This window comes from Salvelinus alpinus, chromosome 32 (assembly GCF_045679555.1).
Source record: "Salvelinus alpinus chromosome 32, SLU_Salpinus.1, whole genome shotgun sequence".
Taxonomy (NCBI): domain Eukaryota; kingdom Metazoa; phylum Chordata; class Actinopteri; order Salmoniformes; family Salmonidae; genus Salvelinus; species Salvelinus alpinus.
This window is the reverse complement of record NC_092117.1, coordinates 7,101,119-7,112,689: the sequence shown is the minus strand read 5'-3', so window position 1 is coordinate 7,112,689 and position 11,571 is coordinate 7,101,119. Positions and strand designations below refer to the sequence as shown.

At 43.4% G+C, this 11,571-nt stretch overlaps 1 long non-coding RNA gene across 1 annotated transcript; it reads left to right on the top strand.

The window, feature by feature from the left end:
• The first annotated feature begins 9,496 nt into the window (after positions 1–9,496).
• On the top strand, positions 9,497–10,695 carry LOC139562296 (uncharacterized). Its single transcript, XR_011672338.1, has 3 exons — positions 9,497–9,687; positions 10,249–10,378; positions 10,485–10,695. It is a non-coding gene; the product is annotated as an uncharacterized lncRNA (long non-coding RNA).
• Positions 10,696–11,571: the final 876 nt, after the last annotated feature.

Below are 11,571 nucleotides of genomic sequence, written 5' to 3'. Positions count from 1 at the left end.
ACATAAAGTGGCATAGTTTAAAGTGGCTAGTGGTACATGTATTACATAAAGATGGCAAGATGCAGTAGATGATATAGAGTACAGTATATACATATGAGATGGGTAATGTAGGGTATGTAAACATTATATTAAGTGGCATTGTTTAAAGTGGCTAGTGGTACATTTTTACATAATTTCCATCAATTCCCATTTTTAAAGTGGCTGGAGTTGAGTCAGTATGTTGGCAGCGGCCGCTAAATGTTAGTGGTGGCTTTTTAACAGTCTGATGGCCTTGAGATAGAAGCTGTTTTTCAGTCTCTCGGTCCCTGCTTTGATGCACCTGTACTGACCTCGCCTTCTGGATGATAGCGGGGTGAACAGGCAGTGGCTTGGGTGGTTGTTGTCCTTGATGATCTTTATGGCCTTCCTGTGACATCGGGTGGTGTAGGTGTCCTGGAGGGCAGGTAGTTTGCCCCCGGTGGTGCGTTCTGCAGACCTCACTACCCTCTGGAGAGCCTTACGGTTGTGGGCGGAGCAGTTGCCGTACCAGGCGGTGATACAGCCCGACAGGATGCTCTCGATTGTGCATCTGTAGAAGTTTGTGAGTGCTTTTGGTGACAAGCCGAATTTCTTCAGCCTCCTGAGGTTGAAGAGGCGCTGCTGCGCCTTCTTCACGACGCTGTCTGTGTGGGTGGACCAATTCAGTTTGTCCGTGATGTGTACACCGAGGAACTTAAAACTTTCCACCTTCTCCACTACTGACCCGTCGATGTGGATAGGGGGGTGCTCCCTCTGCTGTTTCCTGAAGTCCACAATCATCTCCTTTGTTTTGTTGACGTTGAGTGTGAGGTTATTTTCCTGACACCACACTCCGAGGGCCCTCACCTCCTCCCTGTAGGCCGTCTCGTCGTTGTTGGTAATCAAGCCTACCACTGTAGTGTCATCCGCAAACTTGATGATTGAATTGGAGGCGTGCATGGCCACGCAGTCGTGGGTGAACAGGGAGTACAGGAGAGGGCTCAGAACGCACCCTTGTGGGGCCCCAGTGTTGAGGATCAGCGGGGTGGAGATGTTGTTACCTACCCTCACCACCTGGGGGCGGCCCGTCAGGAAGTCCAGGACCCAGTTGCACAGGGCGGGGTCGAGACCCAGGGTCTCGAGCTTGATGACGAGTTTGGAGGGTACTATGGTGTTAAATGCTGAGCTGTAATCGATGAACAGCATTCTTACATGGGTATTCCTCTTGTCCAGATGGGTTAGGGCAGTGTGCAGTGTGGTTGCGATTGCGTCGTCTGTGGACCTATTGGGTCGGTAAGCAAATTGGAGTGGGTCTAGGGTGTCCGGTAGGGTGGAGGTGATATGGTCCTTGACTAGTCTCTCAAAGCACTTCATGATGACGGAAGTGAGTGCTACGGGGCGGTAGTCGTTTAGCTCAGTTACCTTAGCTTTCTTGGGAACAGGAACAATGGTGGCCCTCTTGAAGCATGTGGGAACAGCAGACAGCAGACTGGGATAAGGATTGATTGAATATGTCCGTAAACACACCAGCCAGCTGGTCTGCGCATGCTCTGAGGACGCGGCTGGGAATGCCGTCTGGGCCTGCAGCCTTGCGAGGGTTAACACTAGGCAATTCTGTGCTTCCATCTGTGTGGCAACAGTTTGGGGATGGCCCTTTCCTGTTTCAGCATGACAATTCCCCCGTGCACAAAGCAAGGTCCATACAGAAATTATTTGTCGAGATCAGTTTGGAAGAACTTGCCTGGTCTGCACAGAGCCCTGACCACAACCGCATCGAACACCTATGGGATTAATTGGAACGACTGCGGGCCTAATCAACCAAATCAGTGCCCGACCTCACTAATGCTCTTGTGGCTGAATGGAAGCAAGTCCCCGCAGCAATGTTCCAACATCTAGTGGAAATTCTTCCCAGAAGAGTGAAGGCTGTTATAGCAGCAAAGGGGGGACCTTGGAGATGTTCGACGAACAGGTGTCCACATACTCTTGATCATGTACATAGTGTACATAGGGGTAACTTAGCCAGATCATTTTAAAAAGCTGATAACCAAAAGGAAAAAAGGAAATAGTGGAGGAAAAGTTAATTCCAGAAGAAGATCTTGGGTCTCCTGATGGCCTGAAGGAGAAATTGAATCTACTATATAGCGGTCCTTATCTTAAGATAGTTTATTCTTATGCATGAGGTACATGCACCATCATTTAGGCTAGAACTAAAGAGACTTTGTCACGATCGTCTACTGAAGAGAGTGAGGACCAAGGCGCAGTGCGTGAAAAGAACATCTTCTTTTATTCAGAAGAGAGAAAACATGAAACGAACACTATACATAACCTAAACAAACGACCGTGAAGCTATAAACGTGTTGTGTGTGCGCGCACACACACACACACACACACACACACACACACACACACACACACACACACACACACACACACACACACACACACACACACACACACACACACACACACACACACACACACACACACACACACACACACACACACACACACACACACACACACACACACACACACACACACACACACACACACACACACACTACAAACATTCAAACATAGACAATTACCCACAAACACCTAAAGCCTATGGCTACCTTAAATATGGCTCCCAATCAGAGACAACAATAACCAGCTGTCTCTGATTGAGAACCAAATCAGGCAACCATAGACTTTCCTAAACACCTACACTCAACCATAGACAATCCTAGACACATACACTCAACACAAACCCATACACTAAAACCAACACCCCCTTTACCATAATAAACACCCAAAACACAAACATACCCCATGTCACACCCTGACCTAACTAAAATAATAAAGAAAACAAAGAATACTAAGGCCAGGGCGTGACAGACTTAAACACTGTCCATATATGGTGGTTTTTGTACTGCTTGCTTGGAGTACAGTATGTCCACATGTCTTTCTAAACTCATGAAAATACATTATATGGCCATATATTTATAGGCTTGTGCTGTAGGTCATAGCTCTTGGGCTGTATCCATCATACTGTGAAGAGGCCATGTACACTACCGGTCAAAAGTTTTAGAACACCTACTCATTCAAGGGTTTTTCTTTATTTTACTATTTTCTACATTGTAGAATAATAATGAAGACATCAAAACGATGAAAAACACATATGGAATCATGTAGTAACCAAAAAAGTGTTAAACAAATATTTGAGATTCTTCAAATAGCTACAATCTTCCTTGATTACATCTTTGCACACTCTTGGCATTCTCTCAACCAGCTTCACCTGGAATGATTTTCCAACAGCCTTGAAAGAGTTCCCATATATGCTGAGCACTTGGCTTCTTTTCCTTCACTCTGCGGTCCAACTCATCCCAAACCATCTCAATTTGGTTGAGGTCAGGGGATTGTGGAGGCCAGGTCATCTGATGCAGCACTCCATCACTCTCCTTCTTGGTAAAATAGACCTTACACAGCCTGGAGGTGTGTTGGGTCACTGTCCTGTTGAAAACAAATGATAATCCCACTAAGCCCAAACCAGATGGGATGGCGTATCACTGCAGAATAATGTGGTAGTCATGCTGGTTAAGTGTGCCTTGAATTCTAAATAAATCACAGACAGTGTCACCAGAAAAGCACCCCCACACCATAACGCCTCCTCCATGCTTTACGGTGGGAGATAGACATGCGGAGATCATCCGTTCACCAACACCACATCTCACAAAGACACGGCGGTTGGAATCAAAAATCTACAATTTGGACTCCAGACCAAAGGACAAATTTCCACCAGACGAATGCCCATTGCTCGTGTTTCTTGGCCCAAGCAACTCTCTTCTTCTTATTGGTGTCCTTTAGTAATGGTTTCTTTGCAGCAATTCGATCATGAAGGCCTGATTCACACAGTCTCCTCTGAACAGTTGATGTTGAGATGTGTCTGTTACTTGAACTCTGTGAGGCATTTATTTGGCCTGTAATTTCTGAGGCTGGTAACTCTAATGAATTTATCCTCTGCAGCAGAGGTAACTCTGGGTCTCCCATTCCTGTGGCGGTCCTCATGAGAACCAGTTTCATCATAGCGCTTGATGGTTTTTGCGACTGCTCTTGAAGAAATGTTCAAAGTTCTTGAAATGTTCAGGATTGACTGACCTTCATGTCTTAAAGTAATGATGGACTGTCATTTCTCTTTGCTTATTTGAGCTGTTCTTGCCATAATATGGACTTGGTCTTTTACCAAACAGGGCTATCTTCTGTAAACCCCCCCCCTTGTCACAACACAACCGATTGGCTCAAACGCATTAAGACGGAAAGAAATTCCACAAATGAACTTTTAAGAAGACACACCTGTTAATTGAAAATCATTCCAGGTGACTACCTAGAACTTTTGGACAGTCTTTTGGAAATCTTTTCAGCCTCCTGAGGGGGAAGAGGCATTGTCCTCTTCACAACTGTGTTGGTGTGTGTGGACCATGATAGATTCTTAGTGATGTGGACACCAAGGAACTTGAAGCTCTCGACCCGCTCCACTACACCTCCGTCCATGTGAATGGGAGCGTGCACGGCTCTCCATTTCCTGGGAGGAAAAGCAGCCAACATGTGCTCAGCATATGTGGGAACTCCTTCAAGACTTTTGGAAAAGCATTCCAGGTGAAGCTGGTTGAGAGGATGCCAAGAGTGTGCAAAGCTGTCATCAAGGCAAAAGGTGGCTACTTTGAAGAATCACAAATATTAAATATATTTTGATTTGTTTCACACTTTTTTGGTTACTTTCACTATTATTCTACAATGTAGAAAATAGTAAAAATAAAGAAAAACCCTTCAATGAGTAGGTGTTCTAAAAGATTGGATCGGTAGTGTATTAGCGTTGACTCAGGCTAACGTGGATGTAGCAGATTTATGTCTCATGCTGTGTACAGTACCTCTAACCGTTTGGAAAAATCCTAACAGAATGCTGAGATGAAAACTCCCATGAGCACCAGGGGCAGTCATGTCCTCTGAGAGTGGCCAAGGGCGTTTTCCTGCTCTATACTTGTCACACTTAGTTAGTTCAATGAAGTCATGAATATGCCTCTGTACATTATCATTTGGAGATTTTTCACCCCCCCCCCCCACCTCCTACATGAAAAATAAAATTATGTAGGAGGTGGGGGATGAAAAATGTCCAAATTATAATGATTTAAATTCAGAACTTTTCCTACACACTCTTTCCCCGAAACCACCCTCTAAGGTGCTATGATGACGCTGCATGAGCATGATGGTTAATGTTCACATTCCCCAAGGCTGAATATGATTGAAAATCATCATATAGCAATGTCACACTCGGTGAAGCTGTCATTGACTAGAAAACATACAGCACATACAGATGAGGAATTCATGAGTAGTTAGAAGTCATGATAGCCCCCTTTTCAAACACAGCTAGAAAAGTCAGTAACCTACCTACCCAAACATAGGTGAACCTTGCTGGAGAAAATTGATGAGTAACCGCATGAAGTTTCTCCGGTTCATTCTCATCACTAATTCAGTCTTCACTAAACACACTGCTAATTAAAGCTTGTTGTGGGTGTCCAATATAACCTGGATCATGCAACTGAAGCATGTTGCTCCTAAGAATAATGCACATATACTGTACATAAGCACTGTTCAAATTCATCAGCAGAAAATCCAACATATTGGTTGATGTTGATGCACTGTTTAAGTAATAAAACAGCAATGACTGCATATGTATAACTGTGTAGGTCAATGGTCTATGACTGAAAAATGTAATTACATTTTTGGCAAGCGCCTGATATTTACACCCATTTGAACTTAAATAAAATTCGTTTTTAATATGTAGACCATGAACCAGCACTACAAGGCTTCAGAACATATTATGCAGAAATTATTCCTCGGAAACAAACTGCATTCAGTTGGTTTCTCATAGGAAGCAATAGGAAACAATATGAAACAATCTACCCAAAGGAATAGGAGACACACTACCCAAAGGAATTTCAGATCCGATTTCCTGGTATATTATTTTCAGAGTAGTCTTTTCCAGAGGTGAGGCAGCTGAAAGAAACAACTCTGGGTGTGGCTATGCTCTCCGTCTGTGTGCAATAATACAGCTCTGATTTTGAATTAAGCGAGTAAGAGTTTGAACTGAGGGTAATGGACTTTCTCTGTTGCTCAGAGAAACAGGCTTGTCTCCAGAGTCCTCTGTTTCCATTATTAAACCACCACTATTGCATAGCCAAGCTGTTTTCATTCCCACTGAACAAAGTGGAATTACCAGCTTTTGAAACTTAAAGGGTCGACTGCCCCTAAAAAGCAACTAATTCCTTTGAAATTGGCCTATGTGGCATTGATATGAGTCAGAAACATTTATTGACTACAAAGTGTAAGTAGGATAATTTGGGTCGTAAAGTCAGTCTAGTCTAAAACGGAGTTTGGAACATCAGTGAACTAGCCAAGTTAAGTTTGGAATTGGACACTAATGTCCAAGCTCCTCTTGCAAATCGCCCCACCACCCACTTCGCTTAAATGGGGCTCTTTTGTTTTATCGCCCCCAACACGTTCAAATGATCACGGGCACTATACAGATTGACCGTGCCGCCACAGCCAACGTTCTACGGTTTGCATGCCCTGCCGAATGACCCTAGTATGCTGTTGAAATAAGTGCTTTGAGTTCATCAGTCCACACCAGTAACACTAGCTTTTGTGCAACAACCGGTGGTGGTGAGTATAACCAGAGATACTGGAATATTTATCCATTATTTTACCAGGTAAGTTGACTGAGAACACATTCTCATTTACAGCAACAACCTGGGGAATAGTTACAGGGGAGAGGAGGGGGATGAATGAGCCAATCGTAAACTGAGGATTATTAGGTGATGGTTTGAGGGACAGATTGGGAATTTAGCCAGGACACCAGGGTTAACACCCCTACTCTTACAATAAGTGCCATGGGATCTTTAATGACCTCAGAGAGTCAGGACACCTGTTTAACATCCCAACCGAAAGACAGCACCCTACACAGGGCCCTTATACAGTGGGGAGAACAAGTATTTGATACACTGCCGATTTTGCAGGTTTTCCTACTTACAAAGCATGTAGAGGTCTGTAATTTTTATCATAGGTACACTTCAACTGTGAGAGACGGAATCTAAAACAAAAATCCAGAAAATCACATTGTATGTTTTTTAAATAATTAATTTGCATTTTATTGCATGACATAAGTATTTGATCACCTTCCAACCAGTAAGAATTCCGGCTCTCACAGACCTGTTAGTTTTTCTTTAAGAAGCCCTCCTGTTCTCCACTCATTACCTGTATTAACTGCACCTGTTTGAACTCGTTACCTGTATAAAAGACACCTGTCCACACACAATCAAACAGATTCCAACCTCTCCACAATGGCCAAGACCAGAGAGCTGTGTAAGGACATCAGGGATAAAATTGTAGACCTGCACAAGGCTGGGATGGGCTACAGGACAATAGGCAAGCAGCTTGGTGAGAAGGAAACAACTGTTGGCGCAATTATTAGAAAATGGAAGAAGTTCAAGATGACGGTCAATCACCCTCGGTCTGGGGCTCCATGCAAGATTTCACCTCGTGGGGCATCAATGATCATGAGGAAGGTGAGGGATCAGCCCAGAACTACACGGCAGGACCTGGTCAATGACCTGAAGAGAGCTGGGACCACAGTCTCAAAGAAAACCATTAGTAACACACTACGCCGTCATGGATTAAAATCCTGCAGCGCACGCAAGGTCCCCCTGCTTAAGCCAGTGCATGTCCAGGCCTGTCTGAAGTTTGCCAATGACCATCTGGATGATCCAGAGGAGGAATGGGAGAAGGTCATGTGGTCTGATGAGACAAAAATAGAGCTTTTTGGTCTAACTCCACTCGCCGTGTTTGGAGGAAGAAGAAGTATGAGTACAACCCCAAGAACACCATCCCAACCGTGAAGCATGGAGGTGGAAACATCATTCTTTGGGGATGCTTTTCTGCAAAGGGGACAGGACGACTGCACCGTATTGAGGGGAGGATGGATGGGGCCATGTATCGCGAGATCTTGGCCAACAACCTCCTTCCCTCAGTAAGAGCATTGAAGATGGGTCGTGGCTGGGTCTTCCAGCATGACAACGACACGAAGCACACAGCCATGGCAACTAAGGAGTGGCTCCGTAAGAAGCATCTCAAGGTCCTGGAGTGGCCTAGCCAGTCTCCAGACCTGAACCCAATAGAAAATCTTTGGAGGGAGCTGAAAGTCCGTATTGCCCAGCGACAGCCCCGAAACCTGAAGGATCTGGAGAAGATCTGTAGGGAGGAGTGGGCCAAAAACCCTGCTGCAGTGTGTGCAAACCTAGTCAAGAACTACAGGAAACGTATGATCTCTGTAATTGCAAACAAAGGTTTCTGTACCAAATATTAAGTTCTGCTTTTCTGATGTATCAAATACTTATGTCATGCAATAAAATGCAAATTAATTACTTAAAAATCATACAATGTGATTTTCTGGATTTTTGTTTTAGATTCCGTCTCTCATAGTTGAAGTGTACCTATGATAATAATTACAGACCTCTACATGCTTTGTAAGTAGGAAAACCTGCAAAATCGGCAGTGTATCAAATACTTGTTCTCCCCACTGTATATTTTTTTTGACCAGAGGAAAGAGTGTCTCCTGCTGGCCCTCCAACACCACTTCCAGCAGGATTTGGTCTCCCATCCAGGGACTGACCAGGACCAACCCTGCTTAGCTTCAGAAGCAGTATGCAGGGTGGTAAGCTGCTGGCAATATAAGGACCTTTCTGGTGTAACTTAGATCGCCATATTTTGATAAAGCGAGGCTGGCTAGCTAATGTTAGCTAGCAAGGCAGGCTAGATAAAGTTTTAGCTAACAGTAGCATAGCAAGCTAGCTACCTCATTACAACTAAGTTAGGTCGTAGCTCATACAAGATTATTTTGTATTGTCTATGGCAAAACGAAATAATGGATGCAGCTATCTCATGTCTGAGTAATACAGTGAACGAGGAGCAACAAACTGTAACGGCGTCACTGGCCTGAACCTAATTAAGTCTGGAGCTACAGTCAGTCCACATCTGTAAGGGTTACCACAGCCATGTGTCAATTAGCTATAGCGTAAAAATGAATGAAAATAAAATGAGCTTTTTGGTCTTAATTTAAGATTAGAGTTAGGCATAAGGTTAAATAGTGTGGTTAAGGTTAGGTTTAAAATCAAATTTGAAAAAGTGAAACTGTAGAAATAGACAGCCTTTATGACTTTGTGGCTGTAGTAACTAGTGACGATTTACAAATAGCTTGACCCGACAACGGTAATGTCACGTTCCTGACCTGTTTTCCCTTGTTTTGTATTTATTTAGTATGGTCAGGGCGTGAGTTGGGTGGGTTGTCTATGTGTGATTTTCTATGTTGGGATTTTGTGTTCGGCCTGGTATGATTCTCAATCAGAGGCAGCTGTCAATCGTTGTCCCTGATTGAGAATCATACTTAGGCAGCCTGGGTTTCACGTGTGTTTTGTGGGTGTTTGTTTTTCGTGTCAGTAGTTGTGCCACACGGGACTGTTTGTCGGTTAGATTCTCTTTTGTTATTTTGTTTCGTGTTCAGTTTATTTGATAATAAAACATGGACACTTTCCACTCTGCGTCTTGGTCCGATCCCTACACTTCCTCTTCAGACGAAGAGGAGGAAATCAGCCGTAACAGGTAATGTGTGTTTGTGTTATGTGAATAGCTGGATTGAAAAATACTCGGTTTGATAAACTAGTAGGTTAATTATCCAGCCAAGCAGATAGAAGTAGTAGAGTCCTTTTGGTTGTGAAATGCATTTTCAAAAAACTTTGTCCTTTATTACAAAATGCAATTTACCACACGGCTGTCTATTGTATCAGCATGTCACAGTCAACACCACCTCATAAGATTAGGACGTATATGGTTTGAGGATTGCCTGCTGCAGTTCGTGAGATGCCTAGTTTGCATCCGAACATGTAGCATAGAGAGAACCAGCAAGGGGACACTCAGCATCACGCAGACATGCCCTCGCTGTGAGTTCCTATAAATGGAACAGGGAGGACACTTGAATTGAAGGTCAAAAATGTTTTGAGTTTTGTCCCAATTCATACCAGCCTGATCGCTGCGTTTACCATTTTATTTCAGTTCACATATCTGAAGTGAGAAAGGTGAATGCAGTGATCAGGTTGGTTCCACCATGTTAATCATAACCACCATTGATAATGTAATCAGTGCTCTGTTTGTGTGACCAACTAGTATCTTTGATGAGGGGCCAGAAGCTGATCTACGCTGCCATGCCCATCTTTGGGGCGCTAGCAAAACCTTTACCTCTAGCCTCACCTCTTGCCTGCTCACCAACGGTCATCGATGGGGAGACCAGAATTTGGTACGTTAGGTCTGACCTGTTAACTTCCACATAGTATGTATTTGTTTGTAAAATATCAAACACACTGCCATTGGTAATAGAACAATACCTGTGTATGTGTTCACAGACGCATCTATGGAGTCAGCACTTGGAGACTTGCAAGATAATGTGATCAGTGGCGACCTGTAATTCAAGGGCAGAGCCCCACCTGTTCGTGGATAAAAAAATAAAATACAGTATAGAAAGAAGTGTTGCTCTTTTGCATGTTATTTTGGCATTAATACGTGTCACATGTCAGTTTGCAAACAATGTAAAATAAAAATCATTGAGTCAATAAAGCCGTATGTCTTTTTTGCTTTTTTTTGAGTAAGGCAGATCCAAAATGCAGGTGTTTCAGCCTAATTCAGTGCTTTCTGTGGTGGGGCAGCCAGCGGAAAATACAGAGCCTAAGTTGGAAATCGCAATTTCAACAATGCAACTGTTGCAAAGCAATCACTAGCCTGCTATTCAGTTGAGAGGGTGTTTGGTCCAAGTCTGGGTTTAAGACTCTCTTGTCCAAGCTTAAATGGATAAACACTCACATGCAACACAATGGGCCATAAAAGGTTGAATGCATTGGCCATGCTGTCAATCCAGCATGACTTATGCCTCATTCAAAACAACTAAAAAACTCAGTACTGGGAATCTCAGACTTCAGTGAGTTCAAGACAACTAGGAACTCCACAAGAAAGACAGCCACTCCCACCTTCCTGTTCAAGTGAGAACAGCACAAGGTGAGTCTAAAAATTTATTGTTTTCTGCTGCATAAATTATGTAATATGCCAGGGAGATATGTATACTGTAGCTAAGAATGTAATTCTAAGTGTATGTTGTGTAGTAAGCTGTTAGTAGCCAATGACCCTCAACCTAATCATTTAGTCCCTTTCCTCCTCATAACTTGCCTACCGTTCTGACTTGGTGCACATGTAGCCTATAGCCTGTTTTAGAGAAATATCATTGAATATTGTAAAAGCTTTCATTGTCTGCGTATGTTCCCTTTATTTATCCTACGGTTCTGACTTGGTGTACAGGGAGAATACTGTAAGAATGGCCCATGTTCTGAATTCTGACACAGTACTTTTCACTGAACAAATGGTTATATTGACTACGTCTCTTAGCTCGCTCAATGTATTAATTGAAATTACAGATTGCCTCTTATCCCCTCATCGTTATCT